Source organism: Hemiscyllium ocellatum, chromosome 33, assembly GCF_020745735.1.
Source record: "Hemiscyllium ocellatum isolate sHemOce1 chromosome 33, sHemOce1.pat.X.cur, whole genome shotgun sequence".
Classification (NCBI taxonomy): domain Eukaryota; kingdom Metazoa; phylum Chordata; class Chondrichthyes; order Orectolobiformes; family Hemiscylliidae; genus Hemiscyllium; species Hemiscyllium ocellatum.
Window position 1 is genome coordinate 21650990 of NC_083433.1, and position 13531 is coordinate 21664520.

General features: G+C 44.5%; 1 protein-coding gene across 5 annotated transcripts in view; it reads right to left on the bottom strand.

Moving 5' to 3' along the window:
- LOC132831492 (myocardin-related transcription factor A-like) overlaps positions 1 to 7800 on the bottom strand; it is a 207245-nt gene extending 199445 nt beyond the window's left edge. For 2 of the 5 annotated variants that reach the window (XM_060849663.1, XM_060849661.1), the window contains exon 1: positions 7778 to 7800. The gene's annotated coding sequence lies outside the window, so the exon portion shown is untranslated. Of the gene's footprint in view, positions 1 to 6589; positions 6703 to 7777 lie in introns of those variants that run through there. The other 3 variants (XM_060849667.1, XM_060849662.1, XM_060849664.1) reach the window with 3 other exon arrangements.
- Positions 7801 to 13531: the final 5731 nt, after the last annotated feature.

Consider the following 13531-nt stretch of genomic DNA (forward strand, 5'->3'; position numbering starts at 1 on the left):
TGGTAGCAAAAGTAGGAAGGCAAAATATCTGAATGTCAACAGCTTGGGAAAGGGAAAGATGCAATGAGACCTGGGTGCCCTTGTATACCAACTGGTGAAAGTAAACATGCAGGTGTAGCAGACAGTGCAGAAGCCAAATAGTACACTGGCCTTTATCGCAGGATGAAGTTCAGGAGTAGGAATATCTTGCAGTCACAGTTCTGCTAGGATGCGGTAGCTCCATTCTCGTGCAATCCTATGTAGGATTATGTAAAATTGCATAATAGCAGCACCATTTAAGCTATTGGGGCTGAAATCACGTTATAACCAATAAGCACTTTAAAACTTTGTGCTTTATAAAGTGTTCCCAACTGTGTTATAACATGTTTGTGTTTACAAAATGACCTGAAATTACCTGTATTGCAACTGTACAGTGCCTTTGAGACTAGATTTGGAGTGCTGGAGAGAGTGTGCAACAAAGGTTAACCAGAGCGATTACTGAGATGACAGCAATGTGTGAAAGAAAACTGGATCAGTCAGAATGATATTCACTGGAACGTAGAAGAATAGATACTGGAGATATCTCCAGTTAGATGCTGGAAGGGCATTTGCAATGGTGGGGGAGACCAGAACCAGGGGTCATTCTTTAATGATAGAGGGTAAACCTTTTCACACTGAGATGAGGAGAAATTTCTTCACCCAGAGTGGGGAGAGTCTACGGAATTCTCTGTCACAGAAAGCAGTTGACGCCATATCATTAAATGTTTACAATTCCGAGTTAGATGTAATTATAGAGTCAAAGAGATGTACAGCCCGGAAACAGCCACTTGCATTCAACTTGTCCATGCTGACCAGATATCCCAACCTAATCTAGTCCCGTTTGCCAGCACCTGGCCCATATCCCTCCAAATCCTTCCTATTCATATACACATCCAGTGGTGCATTTCCACCACTTCTTTTGGCAGCTCATTCCATACACGTGCTATCCTCTGCATGAAAATGTTGCCCCTTTGGTCTCTTAAATCTTTCCCCTCTCACCCTAAACCTACACCTTCGAGTTCTGGACTCCCTGACCCCAGGGAAAAGACCTTGTCTATTTATCCTATCCATGCCTCTCGTAATTTTATAAACCTCTATAAGGTCACCCCTCAGCCTCCAATGCTCCAGGGAAAACAACGCCAGCCTGTTCAGTCTCTCCCTATAGCTCAAATCCTGCAACCCTGGCAACATCCTTGTCAATTTTTTCTGAACCCTTTCAAGTTCCTCAACATTCTTCCGATAGGAAGACCACAATTGCACACAATATTCCAAAGTGGCCAAACCAAGGTCCTGTACAGCCACATGACCTCCCAACTCCTGTAATAAATACTCTGACCAATAAAGGAAAATATACCAAATGTCTTCTTCCCTATCCTATCTACCTGTGACTCTACTTTCAAGGAGCTATGAATCTGCAATCCAAGGTCTCTTAGTTCAGCAACACTCCTTTAATGAGTAGTTAAGAACTACTAATATCTGTGAATCCATATCACAACTAGAATCAATATTCTTAACATACGCTAAAATATATTCCCAAAAGATGGCATTACTCATTAAGAAAAATGTCATAGCTGCACTCAGATGACATTTGGACAACTTTTCTAGCAAGTCATGATTTGGAGATGCCGGTGTTGGACTGGGGAGTACAAAGTTAAAAATCACACAACACCAGGTTATAGTCCAACAGGTTTAATTGGAAGCACACTAGCTTTCGGAGTGATGCTCCTTCATCAGGTGTTCTTCTCGCAAGGCCATTATGGGAAGAACTCAGGACAAAAAAAGTGCAATTGCGATGATAGGGTTATACTACAGGCCTCTATATAATGTAGCAGCCAGCAGAGACAAAAAAAAACAGTAGTGGGTGCTTTCCTTAAGGCTGAAGGGATCAATGGGTAGGAGGAGAAAGTGGAAAAAGGTACGATGACCTTGCTGATCAGCCATGATCATACTGAATGGTGGAGCAGACTCACTGGTCAATAACCGGACACATTCTTATTCTCTGTTTCTATGTTTCCTACACCCAAACATTTTGTCTTTCACACACTTGACACAGAATTCCAATATTTAAGTTTCTATTTTATACATCTTTGTGTACAGTTTAAACGTTTCCATTTATGCACACTAGGAAAGGTCTTTCAATCGGACACCACAGAATTGTTTTTAGTGCTGACACTGAACAGAAAGAGGCTGTGATTCAGGAAGAACACGGACACTCTCCCTCTGTACCCACACTAGTTATTTTGACCTGATAATAGACCAATAACAGCAGTAGCTGCACTTCTATTTGAGAAGTTATGAATTCCTAGCCAATCAGCATCCACTATCTCAAATGAAAGCAAGGTTGGTTTCCCCAGGTTTTAGGAAATGTCACAAACTGGTCACTACGGCTTGTGAGAATTTGCTGCGTACCAACTGACTCTGACAACCTTTAAGTACAATGGCCCATTTGATCGAGATCCCAATGAGTGGCAGATAGAACTGAATTGACATAAATGCGAGGTGCTGCATTTTGGAAAGACAAATCAGGGCAGGACTTTGACACTTAATGGTAAGATTCTAGGGAGTGTTGCTGAACAAAGAGACCTTGGAGTGCAGGTTCACAGTTCCTTAAAAGTGGAGTTGCAGGTCGATAGGATAGTGGAGAAGATGTTTGGGATGCTTTCCTTCATTGGTCAGAGTATTGAGTACAGAAGTTGGGAGGTCATATTGCGGCTGTACAGGACATTAGTTAGGCCACTATTGGAATACCATGTACAATTCTCGTCTCCCTCCCTACTGGAAGGATGTTGTGAAACTTGAAAAGGTTCAGAAAAAATTTACAAGAATTTTTCCAGGGTTTGAGATCTAAGGAGAGGCTGAAAAGACTGGGACTGTTTTCCTTGGATGGCTGGAGGCTGACCTTATAGAGGTTTGTAAAAGCATGGATAGGGTAAATAGACAAAATCCTTCTCCTGAGTGGGGAGGTCCAGAACTAGATGGCATAGGTTTAAGTTGAGGGGAAAAATTTAAAAGGAGCAACTTTTTCCAGTGTGTGTGTGTGTGGACTGAGTTGCCAGAGAAAGTGGTGGAGGATGGTACAATTATAGCATTTGAAAGACATCTGGATGGGTATAATGAATAGGACAGGTTTAGAGGGATATGGGCCAAATGGGACTAGATTTATCTGGGATATCTAATCAACATGGGTGATTTGAACCAAAGGGTCTGTTTCCGTGTTGTACATTTCTATGATGGCAGTTCAGAAAGCAGGTCATTGGTTGCGAATTATTATGGGATGGCCCAAGGTGCCACAGAAATCAACATTCCTTTTTAATCAATCCTCATTATACTGTGGGAGAGTATGCATAATGTCCTGAGTCACACCCTCAACTCAATACAGAAGCAGACAGACTCAGAATATTCATACTGTAAATAAATGACTAAATTCTTCGACTGTTAAACAGCTATTGTTAAATATGCCCCCTGGACTCTAACAAGCGGAAATACTTTCTCCATGTTTTGCCTTTTTGAACTCCAGTTTGAGGAACTTTTCAGGTCTTTCTCTTTGACAAGAAAAATCTCAAGTCTGTTCAACCTTTCCCAACAGCCACGTTCTCCTAATTCTGCAAACACAACTTTTCTGCATCTTCTCCAATGATTCCATGTTCTTTATTAGTACAAGTGCCAGAATTGCACCAGTACCCAACAGGTGGTCTAGCCTAGACTCCATGTAGATTTAATTTAATGCCCTGGCTTTTTTGCTGTCAGCAATTCGTCCAAAGTGGGACTCAATGGACTGCATCCAGGGTGTATGCCACTTCAAGAACAAACACGTGTGCAGAGTCCAAGTCGCAGGCAGCAGCCCCTTCCAAACTGATACCGATGAACAGTCTTGGTCTGAAGTCGACTGATGTTATCTCTCCACCTCGGAGGCTCCCCGTCTCGTTTCTGATGAAGGGCTTTTGCCCGAAACGTCGATTTTCCTGCTCCTCAGATACTGCCTGAACTGCTGTGCTTTTACAGCACCACTCTAATCTGGACTCTAATCTCCAGCATCTGCAGTCCTCACTTTCGCCTTGCTTTTGCTGCAGTCAGCTCTCTCAAAACCCACAGCTTACAGCAACCCCATTCCGAAGAGTCACATTTGATGCAATGTTTCTCTTGTCACCAGTGATGCCAGGCTTGCTGAGCTTCTCGAGCATTTTGTTTTTAATGCAGATCGTCAACCACCAGCGTTTTGCTTTTACTCTCTTTTCCGCCATTTGGCCATTTCTTTTCTTCTTGTCATTGTCTCAGACATTTTCAGAAATTAACCCGAGTGCTTTGTCAAATACCATGAAATTTTTTTTAAAAAGTGATCTGGGCGGCACGGTGGCACAGTGGTTAGCACTACTGCCTCACAGCGCCTGAGACCCGGGTTCAATTCCCGACTCAGGCGACTGACTGTGTGGAGTTTGCACGTTCTCCCCGTGTGTGCATGGGTTTCCTCCGGGTGCTCCGGTTTCCTCCCACAGTCCAAAGATGTGCGGGTCAGGTGAATTGGCCATGCTAAATTGCCCGTAGTGTTAGGTAAGGGGTAAATGTAGGGGTATAGGTGGGTTGCGCTTCGGCGGGTCGGTGTGGACTTGTTGGGCCGAAGGGCCTGTTTCCACACTAAGTAATCTAATCTAAAAAAACTAGAATACATTTCAGCAGGTAATAGAGAAGGCAAATGTAATCCCGGCCTTTACTTCAAAGTGAATGGAATACAAATAGGGAAACTTGCAAAACCTGTACAAGGCACTTGTTCAATGACACCTAGAGTACTGTGAACTGTTTTCGTCCTTATCCAAGGAAATATACTGGCATTGAAAGGAGCCCAGAGGATGTGCACTAGGTTGATCCCAGGTAGGGAGAGGGGTTGAGCCTGTAATCATTGGCATTTAGAAGAATGCAAGGAAAGCTTACTGAAACACTAGAAGCAGCATGACACTAGAGAATAAGTGCAGGAGTAGGCCATTCAGCCCTTCGAGCCTGCACCATCATTCATTATGATCATGGCTGATCATCCACATCATGTGGTGATTGCAGCAAGTTTACTTCACTTTATGGAAGAATCCAGACCAAAGGATATAATCTCACAATACAGGGATCACTATCATTTACGACAAAGTGAGGAAATTTTCTCTGTCACAGTAGTGAATCTATGAAATTCTTTACCACAGAGAGCTGTCAAGGCTTAGTCATTAAGTATATTCAAGTCTGAGATACAGATTTTTAATCCGTAAAGGAATCAAGGGAATGGGAAAAAGGCAGGAAATTAGATTATCAGGTCAGCCATGATTGCACAATGGCAGGACAGAGCCGACGGGCCAAATGGCCAACTTCTGTTCCTACATCTTTAGACAGAGAATTACGCACTTTTGCCATATCAAAGTCTTGAAGCAGACAGTAATGACATTTTACTAGATATTTGATGCATATACAAGGGAGAACAGACAGAAATTTGCATGGGACATATATGCTGATCAAAGTACGAGGGAGGGTTTTACGTCAGTGGTACAGCATTCATGCAGAAGCTAGGATGGGCAGGGCTCGTAGCCAACTACGTATCATTCCAAGAACGGAGACCAGAACTCAGGCTCCAATCGATCAACATTAAAAACACAAACCTGAATTTACAAAGTACCTTCCATGGAATAAAACATTGCAAGAGATTTGCACGTGCTAGATAGATTTCCACACTTAGCCACATAAGATGATGTTATGAGGCGATGATTATTATCCAAAAACCTGTTTAAGTCAGGTGGTCTCAAAGATCAGGTTTGAGAAGAGTATGGCAGGGAGATGAAGCAAGATGGCAAGAGCAGGCCTCCCTCACTACTCATGGCTGTTGGAACAAACTATGAGACTAACTTTCTGACAGATAGTTAGTGCATAGAAACAGCAATTATTTCACAGCAGTCAAACATCTAGACAGAAAATCTATTCACTAATTTACACTAATGTCAAAATTTAAAACAAAGTATAAATAAGAGGCTGGTCAGGCTGAATAGTTGGTTTCTAAGTTCAAGATTGCAGGTATATTCTGCACATCTACTCTGTAACATTGTGATTCATACATTTGTACCCATACAATCAAACAATCAGGAAGTACACAGCCCACTCATGTTTGCTACATACAGAGCAATATTTACTCCATCAGCACAATTTTCAAAATGTAATTATTTTATAATATTTCCACGGGTTTCACTGATGTTTGGGGAAGTGGTGTTGAAGGGTGCACTGGATGAGGAATCCAGAAACACAGGCTCTAGGAACATGGATTCAAACCCCACCACGACAGTTGCTGGAATTCAAATTCTAATATTTATTTTTGTAACAAAATACAGGTGACAATCATGGTGAATAATGTGCTGTGCCACCTTAAAACGCAGAAAAATAAACCGCAGAGCCCAAAGGCAGAAAAATAAAGAAGTGTTCAACTTTACAGTCCTTCTTAAAAATTCTGATATTCAAATCTATTCTCACAATAACAAAGGAAACTATCAATTGCTGTGAAAGCTTATCTGGCTCATTACGTTTTCTAGCGAAGACAACAAGTCATTCTTACCTGATCAAACTACAAGTGACTCCAGACCCACAACAATGCAGATGTCCCTTAAATGCCCTCTGAAATGGCCTAACAAGCTGCTCAGTTCAAGAGGAGTTAGACATGGGCAACAAGTATTGGTCCTGGCCTTGTCAATGAAAATCCTGTCCCATGAAAAATAAACATTAAAGCTGTTTCTTTTGAAGTTAGATCAGGCTCTCCTGTAACACCTCCCATGATCACAACCATGACGTCCACATACAGGACATGATTACTTGGGCAGTATGCCAGTGGACTTAACTAAATATTGGGGCAGGTACCAAGGTGTTTACAAAGGGCGTGCAGTCCGGCACCCCACCACATTCCCCCCACCCTTCCCCTCACTCCCTCAGCCATTGCCCTCATCCTACAAACACAGCCCCTCCTACCCTCTCTGCTCCACTTCTCCTCATCCCCACCTCCTGAAATCCGCTTCCCTCCTCTCACCCTAACCCTCAACACAACTTCAAAGCCCTCCTCTCCCACCTCTTCCTCACCCACATCTGCTATTCTACTCCCTTGCCTCTCCTTCTCTTCATCCCACACCCTCAACTTGTCCTCATTGCCACGCTTTTATACCTACCCATTTCTCTCCTCCACGAACCCCCTCCCTGATCCCCCCCTGCCTCACCTACTCCCTGAGCCCCCCTCACCCTCAACCCCACCTCACCCCATACCTGACTCTTCCATTGCCCCTCCTTGAGCTCTCCATCACCTCCTCCCTGAGTGCTCCCGCACCAGATCCCTTGCTCTCCTTGACCCTCCCCACCCCTCACCGCCACCCTGCCCCCGACCCCCTCCCCCTCCTCCCCCACGACCCCCTCCCCCTCTTCCTCCTTCCTGACCCCCATCATCTCGCTCCTGCAGCCTACCCTTCCCACACCCACCCCCTGCCCCCTACTCCCTGAACCCCTCCTCCTTCTCGCGACCCTGTCCCTCACACCCTCCCCCTCCCGACCCCCACCACCCCGCTGCTGCAGCCTCCCCTCCCCCACCCTCCCGCGGCAGCCACCGCCTCCCTCACATCAGCGCCACCGACCCACACCCATCGCCAGGCGGCTGTTCCCATCTACTTGCTCCCCTACCCGCCACCGTCCCCGCTCGGCCGTGTCCCTCCCAGTCCCGATGCCCCCTGCCTCCATTGCTTCCCCCGCGACAGCTCCCGCTCACCGGCCGCTGCCGCCGTCTCCTCTTCAGACCGGAAACATGACACCGGATGTGCACGCCCATAGCGGATGATTGACAGTACTTCTGACCAATCGGCGCCCACCATGACCGTGTCCCCGCCTATCTCGGCTGCTATCCAATCATTGTGCAGATCATGATGACTGATGGCGTGACTATCCAATCATCATGGCAATCTCCAGCTTGATGGTGGGATTTCGCGCAATAGACGGGCAGATTTTGTTCGACTGACATCAGTATTATTCAATCACGGGCAGGGTAGTGCTAATTGACAGAACCTTAGACCAATAGAAAGGCAGTAACCGGCTAAGGGGCTGTTATAATCATCCAATAGCAATCCAGCATTTATTGACTTGACTGTCCCTCATGGGTGATTCAACGCGCCGCCTGCTGGCGTGGAGGAGGAGGTGCAGGGAGGATGAGGCTTTCATACCTTTCTGTAATGGACTCCCAAGTATCTACTTGAAGACATGAAAGGGATGGATTAGGATTAACAGTAAAAAATTCCCCTAGACAGAATAATAACCGTAATCCTCCCTCTCCTCACGTTACAGCCGCCCTGCCATAAAGGCTTTCACTGTTTACTTCAGGAATTTTACCATGGAAGCTTGACTCTCTATAAGTGTGGAGTTGATTGTCCCCAGGGCACAGGCAATTGACCCTCAGAGAATAAGCAACCAACTACATCTGGTTATTATTGAGGGACTGTACTGTGTAGGAGCAAAATGAGGCCATTCTGCCCATCAAGACTGAACTGATAATCCACTTTCTTGTCCCCATTTCTCCACAACCTTGATTAACGATTAGAGATCTGTCTGTCTCAGCCTTGAATGTATTCATTGCTTCAGCTTCAACAGCCCTCTGTGATAAAGCATTGAAGGGCAATGCAGTGACTCAACAATTTTGGTTGCAGGCATGGCCAGGTATCGGTTGTGATACTACCTTCTGTTGGTTGCCACCACTTTTTGTTTTGCACTTGCATTACGCATCACACACACTTAGAAAAGGGAACAGAAGTCTCCCAAATACCAAAGCAGAAAATGCCGGAAAAAGTCAGGAGGCCTGGCTGCAATGGTTCTGATGAAGACTGAACCTAGAACTGAAACATTAGCTCTGTATCTCTTCTCTTCATGTGCAGCCACACCCGCTGAGTTTCTCCAACACTTGTTTTATTTCAGATCTCCATATCCTTAGGTTTCGTTTTAGAGGCTCCCAGAGCCCATATCCCACCAGAAAGCAGTGCCTTAATTTAAGGCAGAATGTGAGTATGGCACCTCAAAACTACCAGTTGAAAGCACAGACTTTTACTTTAACAGAGCATTTGGAAAACGGGTTTCCACAAATCTAACAGAATGATACAAATCCTTTGCCATGAGGGAATTTGAATTCAAGAGTGGGTTATTCTTCAATTATGCGGGGCATTGGTAAGAGCACATCTGGGATACTGTGCAAAGCATTATGGTCCCAGCTGACATGATTGAATTTATAATTGTCACATACCCAGTACAGTAAAAAATTTTGCTTTAACATAGAACTTAGAACATTACAGCGCAGTACAAACCTTTCGGCACTCAATGTTGCATCATCCTGTGAAACCAATCTGAAGCCCATCTGATCTGCACTATTCCATTATCATCCATATATTTATCAAATGACCATTTAAATGCGAGTCTACAACTGTTGCAGGCAGGCCATTCCATGCCTCTACGAGTCCCCTACTAGAAACTACCTCTGACATCTGTCCTATATCTACCACCTCTCAATGTGAAGCTATGCCCCCTCATGCTATCCATCACCATCCTCGGAAAAAGGCTCTCATTGTCCACCCAATCTAACCCTCTGATTATCTGATATGTATCAATTAAGTCACCTCTCCACCTTCTTTCTAACAAAAAAAAATGCCTCAAGTCCCTCAACCTTGCCTCGTAAGACTTTCCCTCTATACCAGGCAACATCCTCGTAGATCTCTTCTGAGCCCTTTCCAAAGCTTCCATGTCTTTCCTATAATGCGGTGACCAGAACTGTACCCAATAATCCAAGTGCGGCCGCACCAAAGTGTTGTACAGCTGCAGCATGATCTCATGCTTCCAAAACTCAATCCCTCTACTAATAAAAAATAACAAACCATATGCCCTTTTAACAGCCTATCAACCTGGGTGGCAACTTTGAGGGATCTATGTACATGGACACTGAGTTCTCTCTGCTCATCTACACAACCAAGAATCTTACCGTTAGCCCATTACTCTGCATTCCTGTTACTCTTTCAAAACATGAATCACTTCAAACTTTTCTGCATTAAACTCCATTTACCACCTCTCAGCCCAGCTCTGCAGCTTATCTATGTCCATCTGTAACCTACAACATCCTTCAGCACTATTCACAACTCTACCAACCTTAGTGTCATCCACAAATTTACTAGCCCATCATTCTACACCCTCTTCCAGATCGTTTATTAAAATGACAAACAGCATTGGCCTCAAAACAGATGCTTGCAGTATACCACTGGTATCTGAACTCCAGGATGAACATTTCCCATCAACCACCACCAATTTCAGCTAGCCAATTTCTGATCCAAACCGCTAAATCACCCTCAATCCCATGCCTCTGTATTTTGTGCAGTAGCCTCCCATGAGGAACCTTATCAAAATCCATATACACCACATCAATGACTTTACTCTCATCCATCTGGTTTGTCACCTTTTCAAAGAACTCAATAAGTTTTGTGAGGCACAGCCTACACTTCATGAAACCATGTTGACTATCCCTAATCAACTTATTCCTTTCTCGATGATTATAAATCCTATCTTTTATAATCCTTTCCCACACTTTACCCACAACAAAAGTAAGGCTCACTGGCCTATAATTATCAGGGTTGTCTCTACTTACCTTCATAAAAATGGGAAAACATTTGCTATCCTCCAGTCTTCTGGTCCTATTCCTGTCGGCAATGACAACATAAAGATCAAAGCCAAAGGCTCGGCAATCTCCTCCCTGGCTTCCCAAAGAATCCGAGGATAAATCACATCCAGCCCGGGGATTTATCTATTTTCACACTTCCCAGAATTTCTAACATCTCCTTGTGAACCTCAATCCCATCCAGTCTAGTAGCCTGTTTCTCAGTATTCTCCTCGACAACATTGTCTTTTCCAGTGTGAGTATTGACAAAAAGTACTCATTTAGCGCTTTTCTTATCCCCTCTGACTCCATGCATAATTTTCACTACAGCCCTTAATTGGCCATAATCTTACTCTCGTCATTCTTTTATCCCTTATATACCTGAGGAAAGCCTTAGGGTTTTCCCTGATCCTATCTGCCAACAACTTCTCATGTCCCCTCCTGGCAGTTCTTAGCTCCCTCTTTAGGTCTTTCCTGGCTACCTTGTAACTCTCAATCACCCTATCTGAGCCTTCACATCTCATCCTAACTTCTTCCTCTTGACAAGAGATTCAACTTCCTTAGAAAACCAGGCTCCTGCGCTCAGCAACTTTCTCCCTGTCTGATAGGTATGTACTTATCAAGGACAAACAATAGCTGTTCCTTGAATAAGCTCCACAATTCTATTGTGCCCACCCCTTGCAGTTTCCTTCTCCATCCTATACATCCTAAATCTTGTCTAATCGCATCATAATTGCCTTTCCCCCAGCTGTAGCTCTTGCCCTCCAGTGTATACCTATCCCTCTCCATCACTAAAGTAAACATAACTGAATTGTAGTCACTATCACCAAAGTGCTCACCTCTCTCCAAATCTAACACCTGGCCAGGTTCATTACCCAGTACCAAATCTAATGTGACCTCGCCCCCTTGTTGGTGAGGGTGGGGGCAAAAATCCTCCTGCACACAATGGACAAAAACAGACCCATCTAAAGTACTTGAACTATAATATTCCCAGTCAATATTTGGGAAGTTGAAGTGCCCCATAACAATTATCCTGACACTCTCGTTCCTATCGAGAATCATCTTTGCCATCCCTTCCTGTAAATCTCTGGAACTATTTGGAGACTGATAGAAAAGTTCTAACAGGTGAGCTCTTCTTTCCTGTTTCTAATCTCAGCCTATACTATCCCAGTCGACAAGTCCTCAAACGTCCTTCCTGCAGCCATAATAATGTCCTTGACTAACAATGCCACACCCCCACCTCATTTACCATCTTCTCTGTTCTTACTGAAACATCTAAGTCCCAGAACCTGCAATAATCATTCCTGTCCCTGCTCTACCCATATCTCTGAAATGGCCACAACATCGAAATCCCAGGTACTGACCTATGCTGCAAGTTCACCCACCTTATTCCAGGTGCTGCTGGCGTTGAAATGGACACAAATCAAACTAATTTTTTGCTTGCCGATGCCCTCTTGCAACCCTAAACCTTATTTCGGACCTCCCTATGCTCAACTTCCTCTATACACAAACTACAATTGAGATTCCCATCCCCCTGCTGATTTAGTTTAACCTACCTGAAGAGCATTAGCAAATTTCCCTGAAAGCTCTGGTTCAGGTGAAGACCATCCTGTTTGTAGAGGTCCCACCTACTCCAGGAAAACCCCAATTATCCATGAATCCAAAACTCTCCCTCCTGCACCATCCCTGCACCATCGTCTCTTTTCATATTCCTCGCTAACACGTGATAGCAACCAGAGATAGCAACTCTGTTTGTCCTAGCTCTAAGCTTCTACCATAGCTCCCTGAATTTCTGCCTGAAATCCCATCTTTCTTCCTACCTATGTCAGTGGTGCCTATGTGGACCACGACTTGGGGTTGCTCGCCCTTCCCCGCAAGGATCCCGAAAACATAATCAGAGACATCGCGAACACTGGTACCTGGGAGGCAACACACCAACCGTGAGTCTCTCTAATTCCTACAGAACCTCCTGTCTGTCCCCCTAACTATGGAGTCCCCAGTGACTAATGCTCTGCTCCTCTTCCCCCTTCCCTTCTAAGCAACAGGAACACACTCTGTGTCAGAGACCTGTACCCCATGGCTTTTGTGCGCAGATAAGGAAAATCATACCATTTGAATTATATTTGGGTAATACAAAAGAGTGAGGAACACCATGTAACGGCTGCACTTAAGGTGCACAGACAGTGAGACCAACATTAAATTTGGGAGGTCCGTTCAGAAGTTTAATAACAGTGGGGAAGAAGCTATTCCTGAATCTGTTTGTATATGTATTTAAACTTTTGTATCTTCTGTCTGACGGCAGAGGATTGAAGAGATTATAATCGGGGGGTGGGGGGGAGTCTTTGATGATGTTGTCTATCTTCCCAACATAGCGAGGAGGGTAGATGGAGCAATGGATGGAAGATTTGCTTGTTTGATGGACTGGGCTGTATTCACAAATCTCTATCATTTCTTATGGTCCTGGGCAAAGCAGTTGCCATACCAAGTCATGATGCATCCAGGTAGAATGCTTTCTCTGGTGCACCTATAGAAATTACTAAGCATCTTTATGGACATGCTGAATTTCGTTAGCTTCCTGAAAAAGTAGAGATGTTGTTGTGCTTTCTTGACTGTCACATGGACATGAGTGGACGAGGACAGATTGTTCGGTGAAAGCGAGCACTGCAGGTGCTGGAGATCAGAATCAAGACCAGAGTGATGCTGGAAAAGCACAGCAGGTCAGGCAGCAACTGAGGAGCAGGAAAATTGACATTTCGGGCAAAAGCCATTCATCAGGAAAGCCGTTCACCTTGATGAAGGGCTCCTGCCCGAAACCTCGATTTTCCTGCTCCTGGGAGGTTGCCT